The following is a 21438-nucleotide window of genomic DNA, read 5'->3' on the forward strand; positions in this document are numbered from 1 at the left end:
CAATTGTTGAAGCGGGACCTGTGGTCCCTGGGAAAAGCAATCCCTATGTCTCGATTCCCGCGACTTTCAACGCAGGCTACCAAAAAATTAGATGTAGATAAATAATATAGTGAATTTTTTACTTTTAAAAACCAACAAATTCAGATTATACAGTACTGCAAGGAGGTGCTTTTTATATGAAAGATCATATCAACCTAAAAAGCAGATTTTGAAATTGACAAAATTCATTCTTACAAATGATATGATTGTTTTGTAGATATGGCTGATAGATCCAAATATGTTGATATTTGAAGGAGAGGCCAGTAGTGCAAAGAAAGAAGTCAAACTAAAGCCATTGTCTGTGATGAAAATCTTGTATAAATGTGATATATCTGATACATCAAGGTAACTTTTCTATACAGTTATTAGACTCTATGTAAGTATTGCAATTACACAATCACATTTTTTTTCTGTGATAATCTGAAAGATGCAATTTTAATCTTACATTATTTTGAACATATCTTTTGAATCAGTAATTGCTTGTATAAATGCTTTGTAATCAAGTAACTGTTAATGACAAATTTGATGTAATCAGACAATTTTGTATTAGTAAGCCTGGTAATCAGTTATTCATTCATATAGAACCTCAATTATGAACATTAAAGAGTTTTTTGTAACCAGAGTTTAAAGTTTTCAATGAAACATTTATGTTTAGAAGTTCATTGTTAATGGTTTAAATTTCTGTTGTCATAATTAGCATCCTGTGCATTCTAATTAAGATGAAAAAAGGTTGTATGTTGTGTCATTAAGTTGTTTTCTCAATGACTTATACCTCACATATCCTTTTCATCATATTACATTTAAAACCGTACACTTATTCCTATGAAATTATTTTCTTGGCTTAAAAGCCAAAAATGATTTGGGAAGAAAATCAGGTAGACTTTATCAGTTTGAACATGTTCGTATATAATAAATGAAAACAACACTTTACAAATATCATGCATCCAAAGAGCTTTTCTGGATTGACATTCATCAGGAACACTCAAAGCTGAATATTTGAAAACCAAGGATGTATAAGAACCGAAACAGTTGAAGAGCTATATGACCAAAAAGGAATTAAAAATAATAACCAATAATCTAAGGTCAACTTTGCCTGAAGGAGTTGAATCTTAGTTTCTTAATAATTTATAAATTTATAAACAGACAATTTAAGAAAGGTTTGCAATTTCAATTGTGTTGTATGTTTAATTTGTTTTAACTTATGTAAGAGCTTTTATGGCCCTTATTTGTGGAAAACCTGTTTCTTCTTTAGACCTAAAACTGCTAGAAGTACAGTATTTGACCAGTGGGCTAGTGATAACAGTGTTCATGGATTCCATCTACCATATGTTTTGTGCTCAAGTTTAATTACCTGCCTTTTAAAGAACACAAAGCAATTACCAAAGTCACATAGATGCCTTAACTCATTCCTGGTATGTTATAGTTCTTTGTACATATAATCTTCTATTATAACTTATCTGTAATTGTGCCTCTGTTCTTTACTGTTAGATACATTTTTACCAATCAGTTATTTGTAATATCAGAATAAAGTGATCAATTGGTAGATATAAGAAATATAAAAGCAAAGTTTAAAAAAAAGCTCTTTCCTAATACAATAAAAACCCATGCTTCAAATGGAGGATTATTCTAAAGTTTATAAAAATGGAGTGTTAGAAGTGATTTTATTCAGCTTTGAAAAAAATTTTCCAAAGGATATTGATATGAAGGAGTACTTGCCTGTAATTTTTGTCCCTATTCTTTGCTATTAAATACATAATTTTACCGAATAATAGTTTATAATGTCAGACTAAATTGATTATAATTATAAAAAAAAAAACATGCAACTGCAGGTGTGCAGTATTTGTAATGCTTTAATATACAAAATAAAATATGTAAAACTTAATGACTAAACTACAAAAGAATTGTATTGCACCAAGAAGTTAAGAAGTATAGAATTGCTCTGTTCTTTTGAGGATTTTTTGATAGAAAATATCACATGCAACCAAGTTACATATTTATTCATATGAGGCTGACTTGATACAGGAGCTTCTTAGGAATAGAATAGAAAGAAGCTAACATTATCCTTTAACTTCACATTCCACTATATAGATGATGTCCTTTCACTAAATAATTCAAGGTTTGGTGACTTTATTGAACGCATCTATCCCATCCAACTTGAAATAAAGGATACAACAGATACAGTTAAGTCTGCCACATATCTTGACCTTCATCTAGAAATTGACAAAGAGGGTCGGTTGAAAACAAAACTTTACAACAAAAGAGATGCTTTCAGCTTCCCAATTGTAAAATTTCAATATCTATGTAGTAATATTCAGAAATAACTTTAGGTAGGTGTTACTAGTTGTGTTGATTCAACAGAAATAACTTTATGCAGGTGTTACTAGTTGTGTTGATCCAACAGAAATAACTTTAGGTAGGTGTTACTAGTTGTGTTGATCCAACAGAAATAACTTTATGCAGGTGTTACTAGTTGTGTTGATCCAACAGAAATAACTTTACGCAGGTGTTACTAGTTGTGTTGATCCAACAGAAATAACTTTAGGTAGGTGTTACTAGTTGTGTTGATCCAACAGAAATAACTTTAGGCAGGTGTTACTAGTTGTGTTGATCCAACAGAAATAACTTTAGGCAGGTGTTACTAGTTGATATACCCTAAGTCTAGTGAAGTGATAAGATGTGTTTCTGTAAGCTCCATCTAATTAAGGATTTATAGTATTTGTTAAACAATGATTAAAACTAATTTGAAAAAATGGATTTAACATTAACGTTCTTCAAGGTGTAATACCACCAAATCATAGAACGTCACATCCGGTTGCATACGAAAAAGGGTCGAAAAAAAATATTCATTTGAATTTGACAGTTGTAGGAAATTAATCCTACATTTCATTGCAGTAAAAAAATTCTGAGTCATAAACATATATCTTGGGTGTTTCAAAGCATCATTCTTTTTTTATTTGATGTTTCTATAGAATATTTTGGAAACTTGAGGTTACATGGTTACTAAAGCTTGTATACAGGAAAAAAAGGTGTGCAAATTTGGTTACTTAACTTCCAGTGATGGTTATTTTCTTATATGCAATGAAATGTCATGTGAAATTTTGTCTGTAGTACTGGACAGGATAAAACTTTACTCATACCGAGTATTTCTTCATTTGACACAAAGAAAAATTCTGCACAATTTTTTGAAAAGTACAAATTTAACAAAGACTAATAGGGGAAAAACAATGGTGGTATTACACCTATTATGGGAAGCTGCACATGCACCTTTGACCTTGTATGTACTCTCATTTGTAAAAATTTCATGCTGTTGAAGTGAAATATTACAAAAATGAGTGGATTGAGTCTCAAAAACACATTTTATGAAAAAATTGCCTTGAAATAGGACTCTACCATGAATATTAGTAGACAGAGCAAGCCATACTCATATTTGGGGAGCTTTTTCTGACTTTTTCTCCTTATTTCTTATATTTTGCTATTATAGAAAACTTTTTCCTAAGTAATACTTTAATAAATATACAGCTATAAGTAAATGAAATTATTTTTGAAGCAGTAACAACAAATAATTCACTAAAAGGGAAGCTTTTTATGTCCCTCTCTGGAGCGCGGCATAAATTCAAGTTTGACGTAAGGACTTATTGAAACCTCCATGGAGTCAGCAAACTTTTATATGGATATTTCTTTCAACTTGAATACTTCAATTACTCATTTATTATCACATTTCTTTCATAAATGAGTGAAAGTTATCCCAAAATTTTGATTTATTGGCCTAAAAAGTTGAAATTTTGAGGAAATGAGAGGTATAAATGGACCAAAAGGGACCTTATAATGAAGACAAAGAAGTCCATTAAAGGTATTTATCATCCTAGAGTCATCTTTTGTATCATTTCAACTGTTTGTAGGCAGATGAGATAAATATTTGATCATTTACTGGTCCACACTATACTCTATCATGATGCGGCTTAATTTGGATTTTTCAAAGAAGTAGGTGGGATTAATTTTGGGGGTTATTAGTCCCCTACCGACGAAGTCGAAGGAGAATTTAGGTTTGCACTCCGTCCATGTCTGTCCATCCGTCAGTCCGGCAAATCAGTTTTCCACACTTTTTTTCTTCGTGCTTGAAGATATTGATTTGATATTTGTTGTATTGTTTAATCATGACAAGTTACAGATCAAGTTCGAATTTTGTTCCTGTCTGACGATTTTGTGCAGAGTTATGGTCCTTCAACTTAGAAAATTCACTCAAATAATCAGTTTTCCGCACTTTTTTTTGTTATGCTTTAAGATATTGATTTGATGATTGGTATATAGTTTTATCATTTGTTCCGGTCTGATGATTTTGTGCAGAGTTATGGTCACTCAGATAATCAATGTTCCATATTTTTTTCCGTCATGCTTGAAGATATTGATTGACCTGATATTTGTTATATAGTTTACACCATGACAAGTTATAGATCAAGTTGGCATTTTGTTCCAGTACAATGAATTTTTAACCGGTAGGGGACTATATATTGCCAGGCAATACTCACAGAATGCTTGTTGTCATAGCGGTTTAGGTATTAGAGGCCAAAATGGGCCTAACAAAACAATTATTTGTCTGGTTTTAACTTGAGTATAAGTGTATATATCTCTGTTAAATTTTAGCACAAAGTTCCACAGCACAATAGAAAAGTTGGGATTAGTTTTGGGGGTTATTGTCATATCTGCTTAGGAATTAGGGACCAAAAAGGGTATAAGTGTATGGATCTCTATTAAATTTTAACACAAGGTTCCATACCACAATAGGAAGGTTGGGATTTATTCTGGGGGTTATAGTTGTAGCTGTTCTGTAATTAGGGGTCAAAAACAAGCATTTTTCATGTTTCAGGACAATGATTTGTGTATAAGAGTACGGATCTCTATGAAATTTTACCACAAGGTTCCATACTTCACGAGGAAAGTTTGATTGATTTTTGGGGGTCATGGTCCAAACTGTTTAATAATTAGGGCCGAAAAGGGGCCAAAAAACTAGGATTTTCTGGTTTCTGGTCAATAACTTGAGTATAAGTCTATTTATTGCTATTTAATTGTGCCTCAAGGTGTTATATCATAAAACAAAGTTTGGGATTGATTTTAGGGGTTATGACCTTAATGGTTTAGTTAAAAGGGGCCTAAAATAATTCTTTTGTAATACTTTGTATAAATTGCTTATTTCTTAAGCAATTTCAATGGGGTTTAATTATTATTATTATTATTATTATACAGTGTTTATAACAGGGCATTATATAATATGAAAATTACCCTAAGTGCTTTACAACATATATCAATTCACATATATAAGTATTTACAATAAAATATGAAAGCCCATGATAAAAATTTAGTATATAAAAAAAAAAATGATGTTATAAAATCTTAAAAATCTGATTTAAAATATATTCCATATAAAACTATACTATTAAATTTCTGATAAACAATAAAACATAAAAAAATGGGCATGGTAAAATGAAGCCACAATAAAACCGTACAAATAGAAATTACTAATTAAAAAATATTTAGTTAAAAATTCAAAAACTACATTGAGATAGAAATATTTTAAAAACTCTGCAAAAGCATGTCTGAATAAATGAGTTTTCAAGTTTTTCTTAAAACGTTCACAGAATGGATGTTTCGTAGTTCACTTGGCAAATCATTCCACAGTACGGCTGCTGCTTTGTCGAATCTTCTTTCCCCATATGTTTTAGTTCTTACAATTGGCGTTGTTAAAATCATTGCATTTTTAGATCTGAGTGCTCGCATCGGTTTGTATATGTTAACGAGTTCTTGTAGTTACATGTGTTTGACCGGTGCCTCCTCGTGCAAAGCCTTGAACACATACACATGAAGTATATATTGGCATTGATACGTTACGGGCAGCCAATGAAGAGACTTGAGGATTGGTGTGATGTGGTTGTACTTCTTCCTCCTTGTAATGACTGCTGTGTTTTGGACTCACTGTAATCTTTGAATATTAGTAGCTGGGAGTCCATACAGCAATACGTTCCCATAATCCAAACGAGAGGTAACTAGAGAGCATACTAACATTTTATGGACGAATGTTTCTGATCTGATTAAAACATGATTTTGAAACAGCACTAATTTGTTTGTCCATTGCCAAAGTTTTCTCAAAATAAATGCCTAGGTTTTTAACGCACTCAGCATCACTGACAATGTTTTCACCAAAATTGAGATGCAAGTCTGAAAGGTCGTTCGCTCGGTTTTTTGGAGCAAATACTATCAGTTCAGTTTTACCCTCGTTTGATTTTAACATATTCGAGCACATACACTTGCTGATGACAGCCACGCAAGCCTCAAGTCGCTTTGATATGTTCTTCCCAATTTCGGGTTGAATATACTTTTCGAATTATAAAATTATATAAAAAAAAGTTACCTTTCTACTATGTCTTCTACTTCTTCAATAGCCAGTGAAATATTGAAGGACTGGTCTGGTAGTACCTATAAGATAAACATGAATGAACATAAGACCATTGTTTTAATAGTATATATTTTAGTAAATGAACATAAGAGATCGATAAAACATAAATAAAAGTAAATAAAGTACACATTAGTTAGTTAAATTAGATAATTAAATTATCACCTTGATAGATGTGATTGAATCAGTATATATTTTAATAACGAATAAAACATAAAAACACACTTAATTTCATAATTTATTATTCTATATTATACCACTTCCAATACAAAAAGATACGGTACATTCAAAGTATACATGACAACCTTATAGCACTTACTTTTAATGATTAAATTATTCCCTTGCTAAATATAAAGATGTTAACAACATAATATGATTTTCTTTTCATGGAGAATAGTTGATTTAAATACAATATATATAACTTAGTAGTATTTGTCTAAGACAATTCTATTAACTTACTGCTTCTGGTTCAGGTTCAGGTGCTGCTTCTGGTTCAGGTGCTGCCTCTGGCTCATTTACCATGCGTCTGTATTCCAGTAGAGATACTCCTATAAAGGAATTACAAAAATAATAAATATCTATCTTTATAAAGAAAAATACAAATATATAATACAAATTCATGATGCAAATATCATGAATATATAATATGATGCAAATATATAATTCAAATATTTAAACGGATAGCTATAGTACGCTTTACTATTTTCTTTAAAATATTTTATTAATCTAAATACTCAGTTTTGTACAAAAGGTCAAATAAGAATAAATAAAACAATCTTTATTTAGAATTTATAAGCTTTTTATCATTTTACACCTGAAAACACGCAAATTAATATTCCCAGATTTAGAACAAAACTATATACTTTTTTTCATATTTATGGTTTAATGATGAAAACAAAGAAAAAAATATTTAAGACTTATATACAAAATTACAGTTTGATTATATTAAAGCAAAAAGTGAAAATAGAAACTTACCGGTATTACAGAGACGGTGTTGCCACTTTGAACATTGCTCACACTGAAGTGCATGCTGCCGAGGTCTAACATGTTGGTCACATACCACACAAGGAAAAGCCATTGTGATATTAAAAGCAAACGCATTCTGTCTCCTCTTTTATAGAAAGGATTCGGCAAATCAAACAACATTTCTCAATTTGAGAAGTTTTAAGAACTTAAAACAAAAACAAAGTTTGTATGTATCAGCTTGGGGATCGGCTTGTACCGTTGTGTATGTAACTATTTGTTATTACACAGGATGAAAGACTTGTTAAGATCACAGTCAATTGAAAGAAAATGCTAATTACTGCTGATTAATGTTAATGTCTGTTGATTGTACTAAATTCTGTTATATACGTTTTTATTATAATTATACCCAATAATCTTGAAAACTTGTAATGAAAACATAATCAACCTACTTGTTTTATACTCATCTAAAGAAAATATTTGTCAAAGGCCATTTTTTTTACCGTACACTTTTTACATTATAATAAAATTCATAAACATTTATGAATTACAATTAATATATATCTTTATTTTTATTCCTTATAAATTTTTTTTTTTATTGGGGCCGGATCGACTTTAAATATGGGCCGGATCGACGTTGGGCCGGATCGACGTGGGACGGATCGACTTGGGCCGAATCGACGTGGGGCCGGATCGACATGAAACCTTATCAAGTGGTTTGAACACGAGATAAACTTGTGTGTCGTCTGCATAACAGTGATAGCACATATTATGGCGTTTACATATTTCGCCAATTGGTCTTGAGAAAATGCAATAAAGTTTTGGTCCCAACCGTCACTCCCCGGACCGATCCTTGAGGAACACCATGCAGGAGACGAATCTCATCCGAAAGAACAGAACCAATAGCGATGCATTGAATCTAATAAATGTTTTAAAAACTTTAACTACAGACTGTAATGTTAACTGGAAGAAGCACTTAAGTCCATTTATAAGTAATATACGGAAAAAACAGGAAATATATTTTACAAAATGTCCTTCTAGATACTAGCTTTTGATCATAAACAAGCTTCTGTCCAAGTTTGGTACAAATCCAGGATAAGTTTATAGTCCATAGTTTAAGAAAGTTATTAAAATTTCAAAAACTTAAACCACAGCGTGAATATTTGTGGACGCCGCCGCCGCCGACGACGACGGCGACGGAATGTAGGATCGTTGTGACGTCGCACGATGTTGGTACTACTTAGCGTTACACGACGTTCCGCATAATGAAGCGATTTCGACGATTTCAAAGAACGTTTCAAGCGTTCAAACTTATAACTGATGAGGTCATTTTATCATTTCCCAATGCTTTCTTTGTCGCAAAATTTCTAGGTAGTTAAACATTTTGGATTCATGTTTTTTCTCATTTCCGTATTTTTGTGGCATTATGCATATCCTTTGTTTTGTTGTAATAGCCAGCAATGGTTTTTCTCTATTTTATTTTATTAACAAAAAAAAGTATGCATGTTGCTTTTGATGATTTAAAACTTGCAGATAGACAACGCTCCTTGAATAAAACAAATGTCATGAATGTTTAAAAACTTACTTGTCATTGCTTCATAAATTACTGGATAATCAGAGTTTTATGAAAGTTGCATGTTGAGTGCAACTTTAGATTAAAAACCATATTGACATTTTGTAGAAAACCTGCATACTGTAATAATTTAACATAAATCCTGCATTTTCAACAAATTTAAATTTTTCTAGGAGAAAAACAATCAAAAGGAAAACATGTTCCATACATAAAATATCTGTTCCAATGGGAAGAAAAAATGTTCCCATAGGTAGAAAAATTTTCCCATCGGAAAAATAAATGTTCCCATGGGAAGAAAATTTGTTCCCATGGGAAGAAAAAATGTCCCGATCGGAAGATAAACTGTTCCCATCGGAAAAGTTAAATTCCCATGGGAACTTTTTGTATTCTTCTATTCCTATGGGAACTGTAAAGTTCCGATGGGAACTTTAAAATTTCCATGGGAAAAGTACTTTTTCCGATGGGAACTTTTAATTTTCCCATGGGAACTTCTAATATTCCCATGGGAATTTTTAAATTTCCCATGGGAAATGTACTTTTAATCAGCTGTGGTGACAACAATGACAACAGTGACATGTTGGGACATATGGGGGCATTAATTTTTTTAATTATCTATCACTTGGCCAAAAAATATTTTTGATATCTTGTAAAACAACAAAGTCAGATTTGCCAATTCTGGAATGGCAAATTTGTCCCGCACAGTGTTTACGTTTGTCTATTATATTGAAAACCACTATAAATAGACAAAATCTGATAAGGGGCAGAAATGTTTGGTATGATGAGATCTACCTATTGTCCGTTTACTTCCAAACTGTCAGACGATTTTTTATAGAACAATGTAGGAGTTAATGACGAATTTTACCAACTTTATAAATTTTTGCCTATTATCTTGAAATTTATAAGAGATAGGGAGACACTTTAAACAGTAAAAATGGTCAGCAAGATAAGCTCTACAAATAAGTCAACATGGTTGAAATCGTCTGATGACCCCTTATTGGAAGGGGCTGCCACACAGTGTCCGTTCATTAACATGCAAACGCTTTGACGATTTTTTTCAAATTTTGATATGTTGTTTTCTGTGACTAAATGAAGGTCAAGTTCAATTTTCACGATTTTAGCTTCTCTCGTTTTTGAGTGTTCGACTTTTTAGAAGTCCAAATATATACTTATTATATGATTGAGTTATTTCCCTTTGAACAGAAATTGTGATTTGCAAATATCATTTTCATTAGATAATAATATTTTTTTATTAAAGGATATATTTCATTACATTACATTGTGTAGATAAAGTTGTTGACATTGATAGATAAGTTGCAGATATATATTAGTTTGTGACAAATGAAAGAAAAAATATTTGGAACTATTAATTATATTTGATTATAATTTGAAAATAGATATACATTGTGTCACATCATAACTAATTTTAGAGAACTATGTTTGCTTTATTAGTTAAACAATTTCTGTTCAAAGGGAAATAACTCAAACTTATTCCATGAATCAGTAATGATAACATAAGTATATGGATTCTGTTCAATTAATTTTAGTCATTAGTTGTCAAAATTGTTTTTAAGTCATGTGTGTTACGAAGGTAGATGTCACAGTTGTTATGTGGTATTTTATTTTTGTCATGTGTGTTAATGTTTAATTTTTACATGATCCTGTTTGGGGGTTCAGATTCGCAAACATCATTTTCATTATTAATTAGATAATAATCTATTTTAAATATTCAATCACAATCCAAATTCAGAGCTGTTTTAAGCTTAAATGTTGTGTCCATACTTGCTCAACTGTTCAGGGTTCGACCTCTGCAGGAAAATCCGGTTTGCTGTCACTCGCCAGCCTCTTGTTATTATTTTTAGCGTTGTTGTCTACTATCTGAAATACTATATTAGATAGATAGAAACTTAAAAAAGCAAAAATGATCAGCAAGACTAGATTAACAAAGAAGAGATTTTTTTCAAGAATTCTATTCTAGTCCACAAAGATGGAAAGTATCCATTGTTGAAGATGCACAAGTACCTAGGTGAGACACACAGCCTCTTAAGAGTCTCTAGTTTCTATCTGCTACTGATCCTGAATTGCTTGACAGAATTTTGTGAAATGTTGTACTTTTTCACTTTCTATTTAATTTTTTCATCCATTGATTCTATGGGTTTGTTTTGGCATTACATGGACTTCGTCTTATCTGCAAACTACAATACACATTTGTAGCCGCTTGTCCTCCTAAACCTCTAATCAGAATTTAATAAAAAAAAAAACTTTCAACGAACATTGCTCTTGTGCTCCTCCTACTATGTTTTTGATCCGAATGATTTTTTTAAGTCCTATTGCTTTCTTTTGGATGGTTCTAGGGGTACCCATGTTATATCTGAAACTTCTCGTAAACCCATTTTTAGAATTCATTAAGCATTTTACAAAATATGAACTATTTGTAATGCCTTTTACCTCCTATTTTGTTTTTTGGTCCAAATTTTATTTTTGAGGTTTTCTCTAGCAAATCACAGACTTTCCCATTGCTTTGTATTGGGAAGGGGTATCATTTTGTGAGCTCTGCTTGCAGTACTACTAGTTTTATTGTAACCATAAAAAGAAATTTAGGCTATGAATGATATTTGTTTGCAGTTCTGCTGATTTTCGTGTGTACCAATTTTTGTGGACAGACGGAAACTTACATTTTCGTGCATATTTGATTTAGTGGTTTTGCCAAAGTCTGCATACAAGCCTATAGAAAATTTGTAATTTGTGGTTTATGTACCCATGAAATCCATGAAAAAAAGCATAGCAAAAATACCGATCTCCAAGGCAAATTGGTATAATGAATTCACAGTAACTGATAAATAAATGATATAGGAGGGAGATTACGCACACTCAATAATATCATAAGTGTTTTGTTGAGCATGATCATGGCTTTGATAATATATATATATGCATTTTTTAAGTCTAATATAAATGTATAAATGTTTAACTCTCTTTCAGATTAATTTAAGAACATTATGTAACCAGAGGCTCTAAAGAGCCTGTGTTGCTTACCTAAGTCTATGTGCATCCCATACAATGAACACTCTTAACATTGTGGAATAGAATACATTAACATTGTGGACTAGAATACAATTCTTGACAAAAATCTCTATTTTGTTCATCTTGTATTTACTGTTTTCATTTTCTCTCTATCTTCTTTAGTTTTTGCCCAAAACACAAAAAGGGTAATCATCAAGGACAATCAATCCTATAAAGAGTCTACTAATAATTTCAGCAAAATTTTACTTATTTCAAAGTTGTAGATCATGTCCTGCTGATACTTTTTGCTTATTTAAGTGTCTATCTATCTTTCATAATTTTCCAGATAAGCAAAATTGCAAAAACATGGTAAAAATTGTCATTAAAGAGCAAGAACTTTAAGGAAGTGGCTGACAATTTCTGCAATTAAACTTCATAGTAGACCTTGTCTTACTGATAATTTTTGCTTCTTTCAGTTTCTATCAATCTATTATATATATAGTTTGTATTATATTAGGCAAAAACGCAAAAAATGGTAAAAATTGTCATTAAAGGGCAATAACTCCAATAATGAGTCGTTGGACAATTTTTACCATGTTTGACTTATTTACAGATCTTGTCCTGCTTATCATTTTTGCTTTTTAAAGTGTCAATCTGGTTATTATAGAAGCAAAAATACTAAAAATGGGTAAACATCGTCAGTAAAGAGCAATTACACCAATAAGGAGTCTTGGTATGATTTCGGTCATGTTGACTTGTTTGTAGATCTTGTCTTGCGTATCATTTTTTTCGTATTTAAGTTTTCAAAATAATAGACAAAATTGAAAAAATTGGTAACATTCGTCATTTATGGGTAATAACTCCTATAATAAGTCGCCAGCCAGTGTTGATGTAAAATGGACAGTAGGTAGATCTCAACATTCCAAACATTTTGCTTGAGACAAATTTTCTCTATTTACAATGCCTTCTTTCAAGATAATAGACAAAACTTATATTTTACCGCTATGTTCTATTTTTAGCCATGTCGGCCATGTTGATTGGCAGGCAGGGTCATTTGACACATTTTTATACGACCGCAAAAATTTTTGCGGTCGTATATTGGTATGACGTTGGCGTCGTCGTCGTCATAGTCGTTGTCGTCGTCGTCCTGCGTCGTCCGAAGACACATTGGTTTTCGCACTCTAACTTTAGTTTAAGTAAATGGATCTCTATGAAATTTTACCATAAGGTTCAATACCATAAAAGGAAGGTTGGGATTGATTTTGGGGGTTATGGTACCAACAGTTAAGGAATTAGGGGCCAAAAAGGGGCCAAAAATAAGCATTTTTGTAATTTCCAGACATAACTTGTGTGTTAGTGTATGGATCTCTCTGACATTGTACCACAAGGTTCAGTATCACAAAGGGAATGCTGGGATTGATTTTGGGGGTAATTGCCTCAAAATATTAGGAATTAGGGGCCAAAAAAGGGCAAAAAACAAGCATTTTTCTAGTTTCATGACAATAACTTGTGTGAAAGTGTATGGATCTTTCTGAAATTGTACTACAAGTTTCCATATCACAAAGTGAAAGCTGGAATTGAGTTTGGGGGTAATTGCCCGAAACGTTTAGGAATAAGGGGCCAAAAAGGGGCCAAAAATAAGCATTTTTCTAGTTTCCAGACAATAACTTGTGTTCAAGTGTATAGATCTCTCTGAAATTGTACTGCAAGGTACCATACCACAAAGGGAAGGCTGGGATTGAGTTTGGGGGTGATGAATCATTAGGGGGTTCAAAAAATTTGGGGGGGGGGGGATTTTTTCCTTTTTTTTCTTTTTTTCCTTTTTTTTTCTTTTAAAATTTTCCATTTTAAGTTGGTTATTTCTGATTTATATTTAAAAGCAAATAATAATGATATGGTAGGAGATACACACCAAACAGGATGTGTAAATTATTATATAATAAGTATTGTGCAATAGCAAAAAAATTTCAATTGCACAGTATTGCACAATAGCAAGAAATCTTCAATTGCACAGTATTGCGCAATAGCAAGAAATCTTCAATTGCACAGTATTGCGCAATAGCAAGAAATATCCAATAGCACAATATTGCGCAATAGCAAGAAATTGTCAATTGTGCAGTATTGCGCAATAGCAAGAAATATTCAATTGCACAGTATTGTGAAAAAGAAGATACTTCGTATAAATTGCTTATTTCTTGACCAATTTCAATGGGGTTTTATTCTTGAATTCTTGGGGTTCTTTAATATGCTGAATCTAACCGTGTATTAAGTTTTTGGATTATGGGCCCCGTTTTTAAATTGGTCCACATTGAGGTCCAAAGGGTCCAAAATTAAACTGTTTGATTTCATCAAAAATTGAATTATTGGGGTTCTTTGATATGCCGAATCTAACCGTGTATTTAGATTCCTAATTTTTGGTTCCGTTTTAAATTTGGTCTACATTAAGGTCCAAAGGGTCCAAAATTAAACTAAGTTTGATTTTAACAAAAATTTAATTCTTAGGGTTCTTTGATATGCTGAATCTAAACATGTATTTAGATTTTTGATTATGGGCCCAGTTTTCAAGTTGGTTTAAATCGGGGTCCAAAATTAAACTTTGTTTGATTTCAACAAAAATTGAATATATTGGGTTCTTTGATATGCTGAATCTAACCATGTATTTAGATTTTTGATTTTTGGGCCCCGTCATCAACTTTGTCCACATTGAGGTCAAAAGGGTCCAAAATGGAACTTTGTTTGATTTCATCAAAAATTGAATTCTTGGGGTTCTTTGATATGCTGAATCTAACCATGTATTTAGATTTTGGATATTGGACCAAAATAGGTGAATGTCCAATTTAAAATTTTTAAGTTCTTAGACCACATTCATTCTGTGTCAGAAACCTATGCTGTGTCAAATATTTAATCACAATCCAAATTCAGAGCTGTATCAAGCTTGAATGTTGTGTCCATACTTGCCCCAACTGTTCATGGTTCGACCTCTGCGGTCGTATCAAGCTGCGCCCTGCGGAGCATTTTATTTTAATTTAGATACCCCAATGATGATTGTGGCCAAGTTTGGTTACATTTGGCCTAATTGTTTCAGAGAAAATTTTTGTAAAAGTTAACGGACGACGATGGACGACAAGTGATGAGAAAAGCTCACTTTGCCCTTTGGCCTCTGGTTACATAATGTTCTTAAATTAATCTGAAAGAGAGTTAAACATTTATACATTTATATTAGACTTAAAAAATGCATATATATATATTATCAAAGCCATGATCATGCTCAACAATACACTTATGATATTATTGAGTGTGCGTAATCTCCCTCCTATATCATTTATTTATCAGTTACTGTGAATTCATTATACCAATTTGCCTTGGAGTTCGGTATTTTTGCTATGCTTTTTTTCATGGATTTCATGGGTACATAAACCACAAATTACAAATTTTCTATAGGCTTGTATGCAGACTTTGGCAAAACCACTAAATCAAATATCCACGAAAATGTAAGTTTCCATCTGTCCACATAAATTGGTACACACGAAAATCAGCAGAACTGCAAACAAATATCATTCATGATCTAATAAAAAGCCCATGGTCAATGTAATAAAAAGAATAACTAATCGAAGAATTCAAATATCGAAAAATCTTCAACTCGTGACAGGACAACGCTGATAATTAACTCATGTACTACGCACATTCATGAATTGATGTGTTGTTCAGTCACTCCTTTAATATTTTTCTATATTTGAATTCTTCGGTTAGTTAATCTGTAAATATTAGGCCAGGTTAACTTTAATACAAATTCTATATAATCCCACTTATTCTAGGATCATTGCACGGGACATTGTGCTTTCAGCTGTTGCTGTTAGTGTAAAAGTGTAAAGTCGATCAGTGCAAAACTCTTAAGTCCATTTGTAAGTAAAATACAGAAAAATGACCCGTCTGATAACAGTTGGACAACATGAATTGCGTTTTTGTGGCAGAATTATGTTGCGACTGTTAATTAGCTTGGGTTCTTAAACTTGTCATAAACATGTGGCAAGGTAAAATTGTAGATTTTGTAAAAAAAAAATTCTTTACTTGTACAAATTTTAGTGACAAAAATTATCAGGCATACTTTTTATGCCCCCGCCGTAGCGGAGGGGGCATTAAGTTTTACCCTTGTCCGTCTGTACGTATGTCCGTACGTCCCAAAGTTGGTTTCCGTTCTCTAATTTCATTTTGAAAATCGTATCGTAAATGGTGAAAATGACAAATGATGGCTAATAGATATAAGAAGTATGGTATGAGTGCCTGCCAATGAGACAACGCTCCATCCAAGTCAAAATTTATAAAAGTAAACCATTAAGTCACTGTTCATTAGTAAAATATGGGAAAATGGACCTATCAGATTATAATTCTTGATAATAAAATAGTTTTTGTTTGAGTTTCATCTATCCCAATGAACGTTTGACAAACATGTTGATGTCAAGCCCAGATCTATACACGAGTCAACAAATTTTGATCTGAAACGATCATTTTGATCTTATCATCATCTGAAAAGTCTGAACAATTAATCAGTAAATTTTCAGATCTATCCATTGCGGTAAATTCAGTTCTGTTCAGACAATTTGCTTGCCATCAATTAAGATGTGTTCAGTAGCTTTTCAGACAATTCAGTATGATGTTGGTGTTAACAGGTTCAAAATAAATAATAGTATACTGTTCGGTCTTTTAAGAGCTTTTCAGATCAAGATGATCATTTCAGATCAAAATAAGAAGATGTGGTATGATTGCCAGTGAAACTGTATCTAATTTCTAAATGTTAACTAATTTCTACATGTTTACTAGCTTTTACTGTATCTAAATGTTAATTAGCTTTAACTGTACCTAAATATTAACTCGTTTTTATTGTATTGTTGTTAACTGCAAAAACACTAGAGGCTCTAAAGAGCCTGTGTCGCTCACCTAGGTCTATGTACATCCTCGCCATAGGACACTCTCCAATATTGTAGATTAGAATAGAATTCATGACAAAAATCTCTTTTTTGTTGATCTTGTACTAATCATTTTTTCTGTTTATAGTTCCGCTCTATCTTCTTTAGTTCTTGCACAAAACACAAAAGAGGATAAAAGATAGTCATTTAAGGGCAATACTCCTATAAAGAGTCTACTAACCATTTCAGCAAAATTTGACTTGTTTGTAGATCTTGTGTAGCGATCAGTTTTGATATTTAAAGTTTTTATCTATCTTTAATAGTTGTGAAGATGATAGGCAAAAATGCGAAAAATAGATAAAATCGTCATTAAAGAGCAAGAACTCCAGAAACGAGTCGACTAATGACTTCGACAATGTTGACTTATTTGTAAATTTTGTCTTGCTGATAATTTTTTTCTATTAACAGTGTCTATCTATCTATTATAGGTTTCAAGATAATACGCAAAAACACCAAAAATTTGTATAAATCGTCACTAAAGTGCAATGACTCTAATAAGGAGTCGTCTGACGATTTCGGCCATGTTGCCTAATTTGTAGGTCTTGTCTTGCTGATTATATTTACTATTAAAAAATTCTCTCCATCTATTATCTATACTACAAAAATAACGAGGTCCAATTTGTTAGCCGGCATGACATGACGTAAAACGACGAATCAAATAATTCAACTTTATATATAACTAATATAGGACAATGGTGGTTAAAAATTACACCATTTCAGACCCTTTTGTTTTCCATATAATTAATATTAACAATATTTAACAAGTTCCGGGTCGAATCCGATACCGATACCAATAGTTTATGTCACACGAAGTTTCCGGTTGTTACTTGTTACCTTCTGTAAATCCCTCCTGTATAAGGAGAACCAGGAATTTTTCCAGTAGTTGTTTTATATCCACGTTACACCATAGTACAATACAACTATTAATTTTGGTTAATTAGTTAATAATTTTAAAAAACCAGGACGGGTTCAAACAGAAAGATTTAGAAAGCAGAGAAAATTGTGCACCTTACAATCAGCAAGACTTTATCAGATAACAATACGAATGCTAAAAATCCAGGCTTAAAAAAAAGGCATATATACTTTAATTCATTCACGCACCCGCGGGTGTGTTCTAGTTGTGTTTAGACAACTAGCAAAATTGACAACAAAATTGGTAACATTCGTCATTTAAGGACAATAACTCCTAGAAGAAGTCGTCTGACAGTTTTGACGTAAATGAACAGTAGGTAGAGCTTAACATTCTGAATATTTCTGCCCCAGTCTGATTTTGTCTATTCATACTTGTAGCAGTTTTTAAAATAAGGGACAAAACTTGCATTTTACCCCTATGTTCTATTTTTAGTTATGTCAGCCATCTTAGTTGGCAGGCGCGGTCATTGAACCGTTTTAAAACTAGATGCATAATTATGATTGAGGCCAAGTTTAGTTAAATTTAGATAGTTAGATAGTAGTTACAGAGGAGAAGAGTTTTGCAAAAGTTAGCGGACGACGACGACGACGGACGCCAAGTGATGAGAAAAGCTCACCTGGCCCTCTGGGCAAGGTGAGCTTAAAAAAAAATATACTAGTATATCAGTTTTTTGTCATGGAACAGAAGTTTCTTTAATTATAATATTAGTTCCAAATGGAAGAAATATTCTGGAATATTATTTCTACGGGAAGAACCTAACGGAATATTAAAAGAGTTATGTATTTCTAACTGCTATTTAATCACTACTTTGAATTCATTATTATTCGTGGAGAACTAATTTTCTTTGTTTTCATGGATATAGGTGCACCACAAATTAAAGTGTTTGATCAAAGTACAAACCTTTAGACTTGTTTGCCGAGTTATTCAAAACCACAAATTCAAGTATCCATAAAATCTCCTTTTTTGTCTCACCTGCTACGAAAGTCACAGTATGCGAGCCATAGGGATAACACTATTTGTATAACTTTTTATATTTCAGAAGGTGGAATAGCTGGATGCTTCATACTTTGTATGTAGAGACCTTATGTTACAAAAGTCCGTATCTCACATACTATAAGCAAAAGATCAACTATATTTGGTATATGGAATGAATGTAAGGTGTGCATATCCGACTGGCAGGTTTTATCTGACATTGACCTGTATTTCATAATTCATTGAACGTTTAGTTTTTGTTGGTTTGTCTATTTCTCAGATATTATAAGTAATGGGGCCACTTTGGTGTATGACTATGGAATGATTGCAAGGTGTACATATCTGGCTGGCAGGTTTCATATGACCTAGACCTTTTTGTCATGGTTCATTTTTCAATGTTAAGTTTTCATGGTTTAGTCAGTTTATCAGATACTTTAAGCAATAGGTCAACTGTATTCGGTATATTGAATGAATGTAAGGTATACATGTCTGTCTGGCAGGGTTCGTCTGACCTTGACTCTTTTTTGTCTCGCGTCGACGCGATAATTAGGTGTACTGTTTCCGGCGTCGGCGGCATGGTCAACAATTCATTTGTTTGTGATTAGGTCAAGTTTATGGGAACCACTAATGGTAGGTCAATGATATTTGGTACGCAGTTGTATTAGTATTGGCACATCTCATTTCCATGGAGATTATTGGCCCCGACCACTCAGTCATGTTCTATTGAATTTGAAACTTTTGCTTAGTTTACATGTATTTGTTTGTGATTAGGTCAGTTTTATGGGGACCATTAGTGGAAGGTCAGTGATATTTGGTATGCAGTTGTATAAGCAGTAGTATATCTCATTTCCACGGAGATCATTTTGCCTTGTCCCCTCAGTCATGGTCTATTGACTTTGAAATTTTTGCACAGCTTATAGGTCAGGTTAAGGTGAACTACTAGTGGTAGTCATTTCCATTAAGATTGGATCGCCTCCTCAGTCATGGTTCAATGACTTTGAATGTTTTGAATTATTTACATGTTAAAGTTTTTCATTAGATCAGTTTAAGATAAACATCTAATGTTAAATCGGTCGTATTGGCATGTGCAAGCCTCATTTCCATGGAGTTTATATGGCCCACCCCTCATGGTTCATTGACGTTTGAAACTGTTACATAGTTTACAAGTTAAAGCTTGTGCTTAGGTTAGTTTAAAGGAAACCACTTAATAAAAGTCAATGGTATTTGGTATGCAGTTTTATAAGCATTGGCATTTCACATTTCCATGGATGTTATTTGGCCCTGCAACTTCAGTCATGGTTCATTGACTTTGAATGAATTGCATAGTTCTCATGTTTATGTATTGCCATTTTTAATTTCAACATTTGCATTGTACCATCAAAATTACAAAACGCGAGACATATCTCTGTTTATTTAATGATTCATTGGTCAATGTTAAGTTTTCCTGGTTTTGTCAGTTTATCAGATACTTTAATCTATAGATCAACTGTATTGGGTGTATGGAATTATTGTAAGGTGTACATTTCTGTCTAGCAGGGTTCGTCTGACCCTGACCTCATTATTATTGTTTAATTTTATTTAAAAAAACATAAACAGGTTAGACATTTCAGTGTGTGCACTCGTCTTCAAATTCAACAAAGTTGGTATCAAAGAAATTATATGAATCCACAGTAGATTTAATAAAAAACCATATTAACTAAAAGCTGTATGATAAACTTTCATAATTATTGTTACCCTAAAAGTAATAACACTATATTCAATTGTATTTCAGGTTGGTATTCTACACTATAACAGATGACAAAAGAACGTAAAATTGATGTTGTTGGTACTCTTGTCCCTGATAGATAAATTTATAGATTGTAAAATAAAATGTTTGTAAATAAATTAAATGTATTATGAGAATTTGTTTCTTGATTATTATGTTGATTGTTTATGAAGTGTTTTAATACAAAATTCTCGAGTCCACATGTGTAATTGGGCCTGTGTTCCTGACAAGAATTTTGAAAACCAACAAGTCTTAACAAAAACAAAAAACAAATATTTTTTTTGTTTGTAAAAGAATCGATTTATTTTGTTGTGCATCAACCTTTAGGAAACCTACAATGCCACATTTCTCTTCTTTTCCATTTTTACACAATAGAACACATACCATATTCTTTTTATGCATCAAAGTAACAAAATCAAGATACGCAAAAAATCCAAATCGGGGTCCAAAATTAAACTGTGTTTGATTTCTACATAAATTGAATATATATAGGGTTCTTTGAAATGTTTAATCTAAACCTGTATTTCTTTTCATTATTAATAAGATAATACCACATTGAGGTCCAAAGGGTCCTAAATTAAACTTTTGTTTAATTTCATCAAAAATTGAATTCTTTGGTTCTTTGATATGCTGATTCTAACAATGTTTGAGTGTTAAATCATATCTAATTTTAGAGAACTTAGTCATCACTGGTTGTTGTTATTATATTATTGATTATAATTTGAAAAATAGCATCATATCTTATTTTAGAGAACTATTTAGCCAGTTTGAGTTATTTCCCTTTGCACAGAAAATATTATGGATAAA

At 32.1% G+C, this 21438-nt stretch overlaps 1 long non-coding RNA gene across 1 annotated transcript; it reads left to right on the forward strand.

The window, feature by feature from the left end:
* Nucleotides 1-256: 256 nt before the first annotated feature.
* LOC127727945 (uncharacterized) lies at nucleotides 257-20768 on the forward strand. The gene is made up of 3 exons (XR_007993926.1): nucleotides 257-384; nucleotides 1292-1451; nucleotides 20638-20768. It is a non-coding gene; the product is annotated as an uncharacterized LOC127727945 (long non-coding RNA).
* The last annotated feature ends 670 nt before the right edge of the window (nucleotides 20769-21438 follow it).

The sequence above is a fragment of the Mytilus californianus genome, unplaced genomic scaffold, assembly GCF_021869535.1.
Source record: "Mytilus californianus isolate M0D057914Y unplaced genomic scaffold, xbMytCali1.0.p SCAF_2, whole genome shotgun sequence".
NCBI lineage: Eukaryota > Metazoa > Mollusca > Bivalvia > Mytilida > Mytilidae > Mytilus > Mytilus californianus.